Source organism: Ixodes scapularis, unplaced genomic scaffold, assembly GCF_016920785.2.
Source record: "Ixodes scapularis isolate PalLabHiFi unplaced genomic scaffold, ASM1692078v2 PGA_scaffold2__306_contigs__length_199485367, whole genome shotgun sequence".
NCBI lineage: Eukaryota > Metazoa > Arthropoda > Arachnida > Ixodida > Ixodidae > Ixodes > Ixodes scapularis.
This window is the reverse complement of record NW_024609857.1, coordinates 63859264-63862202: the sequence shown is the minus strand read 5'-3', so window position 1 is coordinate 63862202 and position 2939 is coordinate 63859264. Positions and strand designations below refer to the sequence as shown.

The following is a 2939-nucleotide window of genomic DNA, read 5'->3' as shown; positions in this document are numbered from 1 at the left end:
CAATGAAAGGACACTGCACTTATCGATAGCAGAATTAATCTTGTACACTGCTCAAATGCTAGAAGGTACATTTTAAAAAGGAATTAGGCAATGCAAACAATACAAAGGTTATTGTATTCCCATTGCACCATCACCACAAAATACACAGGCTAGAAGCTTATGAGGTAAAGCCAAAACATGGCAAGCAGTCACATGAATTTGAGGTTTTATGCCGAAAAATCTACATCTCCGTAGGTCCAAAGGCGACGAGCACAACACTTGAACCTCATTTCCTTTGGGACCCATTTTCTTTGGGTCCACTGTACTGAGATGCCAAGTCAAACGAATGCACATACAAAGCTGAGAGTAAATTACATAAATATGTATGTGCAGGTGCTTTTACATCTAGCTCATTTTACAGGTAGTATTCACTCGCGGCCATAGCTGAGCTCGCAGCTGCGGAGCACATGTACTGCGGCAAGCTTCCACAACACCTGCAAGATGCACATTGCCCACATGAAGAATGTCTTTTAGAGTGCAGTTCTTAGGCAGCCGTCTCCGGAGTGAGCGGCGTCGGTGCTGGCGTAACTGTGTGTTACATTGGAGCGTTTCCCATAATGACATCACATGTGACGTCACTAGGGTCACGAGTGACGTCACAAAGGTCACTCGTGAAGGTCACAAGGGAGGAGGGAGGGAAGGGGTGGAGGGAGGATGGAGGGGAGGGTACAGAGGAGAAGCACACCTGTTGGTAGTGTGATGGACTGTTATCAGATGGCGCCACTAATCCAGCGCTAAGGTCGTGCAGCCGTTACCCTATTGTTTGTATTTTTCCCCCTCTCTTCCCGCTTGATAAACAAGATGGCAGCTTGACAACTGTATGTCGTTTCTTCATCCCCAAATCCACTCGATCCACGTCCCAGAAATGTGGTATAAACAAACAATACCCTCCTCTCCGTACCCTCCTAAAGGGTGGTTCAAACAGACCCGGAATACGGAACCCGGGAGCCGGAACCCGTACTGACGTAATCACTTCCGGCTCCCGTTTACGGGCGCTGACGTCACGGTTTGGTTTGAACGGCGCGCGGTGCGGGTCTCCGTATATGGGAGTGACGTCACGGCGGCTCCCCAGGCAACCAATCAGCGGCTGTCGTCAAGCCGGGTCGTCGCCCGGGCAGCCCGGGTGGCCCGGGCAGCCCGGGCGCGCAGCGCGATCCGTCTAGAGCGGCACCGGCGGCACCGCGGCACTCGGTTTGTTTCGTGATGGCGTCGTTATATTCAGTTTCGGTATTCATTTGTGTTCTTTCACCCCCAGAAGGCGCGTCCTTCCTTTGTGTATATATTTGATGTATCGTGCAGAATAAAGGTTGTTTTCCGTCTGTCTTTCGAAAACATCACATTGGCGACGAGGATGTAGCCCGTTCCAAGCTACCTTCGGCATCCCGTACCGTCCGGCTACGCCCGCCCCGCCATGAGCTTCCCCGGCCTCGCTCCGCCGCCGCCGTTCCTCCAGACGCCCGGCCGTCCGTCCCTGCCATGGGAGGAGTGGGAGCAGACTTTTACAGTCTACCTTCTAGCGTCCGGAGCAGCTGAGTGCCCACCAGAGCGACGCAAGGCCATTCTTCTGCATTGTTTGGGGGCGGAAGGGCAGCGTGTTTTCCGGACTTTACCTGCAGGGTCAAGCGCCGCAGCACCGGCAGTTCAAGATAAGCCTACCGCGGCCACTACTGACGTGTACGCGTCTGCTCTCGCCGCCTTACGGAAGCAGTTTTCGACGTCGTGCAACGTAGTCGTCGAGCGTCATCGTTTCCACCGCCGCAACCAACACGCAGGCGAGTCTGTTCATGGCTTTGTTGCTGCTTTACGGCAGCTCGTTTCGCATTGTTCGTTCAATTCACAAGATGAGGCTCTCCGTGACCAATTTGTTGCCGGCGTTGCTTCCAATCGCGTACGTGAACGGTTCCTACTCAAGGGTTCCTCCCTGTCGTTCGAGAGCGCAGTACGAATCGCTCTTCAGTTTGAGCAAGCAGCAAGCAGCTGAAGAACTAAAGGAATTCTCTGCTTCAGTCGAGCCTGTTTCTGTGCGTCGTCCGCATTCTTCGCGAAAAACCAGTTCACAGCCAAAAGAGCATTGTCAGCAGAACTTTTCAAGGAAAGCGAGCGGTTCACGTGCGTCGCAGGGGCACCGCCCCCCTCGGCGAGACATAAATAGCCGGTCCGTTTCACCTCACTGTTTTCGGTGCGGCTCGCGGAACCACCGTGCATCAGTGTCACAGTGCCCAGCGCAGGGAAAGAAATGTTCGTTTTGCGGCGTCAAGGGCCACTTTCAGAGAGTATGCAACCGCAAGCGACAAACGCAAGGCAGGGTTCGTGAAGTTGATTTTGATGACGATGTTTTGTCAAGTGGAAGTTCTGAGCAAGTTTTGACCGTGCAGCATTCTGCTCGCAGAGCAATATACATAAAAGTGAGCGTAGCAGATGTCAGCTTGACATTTCTTGTTGACTCGGGGTCGTCAACAGCTAAGATTGCGCTTGACGTGCACACCGTAGACTGGCTCTACTCGAGCCCAGCTACTTTCACAACTAATAGCCGCAACAGCTACGATCGGGCTTGACATGCACACTGCAGACTGGCTCCACACGAACCCAGCTACTTTAAGAAATAATAGTTGCAACAGCTACAATTGAGTTCGATTTTTACACCGTAGACTGGTTCTGCTCAAGCCCAGCTACTTTCAAAACTAATAGCCACAACGATTGAGATCTGAGGGATCGAGCTTGATCCACATGAACACAAAACGATTTCCTGAGAAACAAATAAGAGTGCGCTCGAACTATGTACAGGGGTGACATTAAAAACATTCTTCAAACCCTGAAAAACATTCAAGGTTAGCAAAGCACCAGTCAATGTGCGGCCAGCAACTAACATGGTTGGCCCAGAAGGTTGGGTCTTCGGCGAC

The 2939-nt window shown here is 52.1% G+C and overlaps 1 pseudogene; it reads left to right on the top strand.

Annotated features, from left to right (window-relative positions):
- Positions 1-1401: 1401 nt before the first annotated feature.
- On the top strand, positions 1402-2594 carry LOC121836502 (annotated as a pseudogene).
- Positions 2595-2939: the final 345 nt, after the last annotated feature.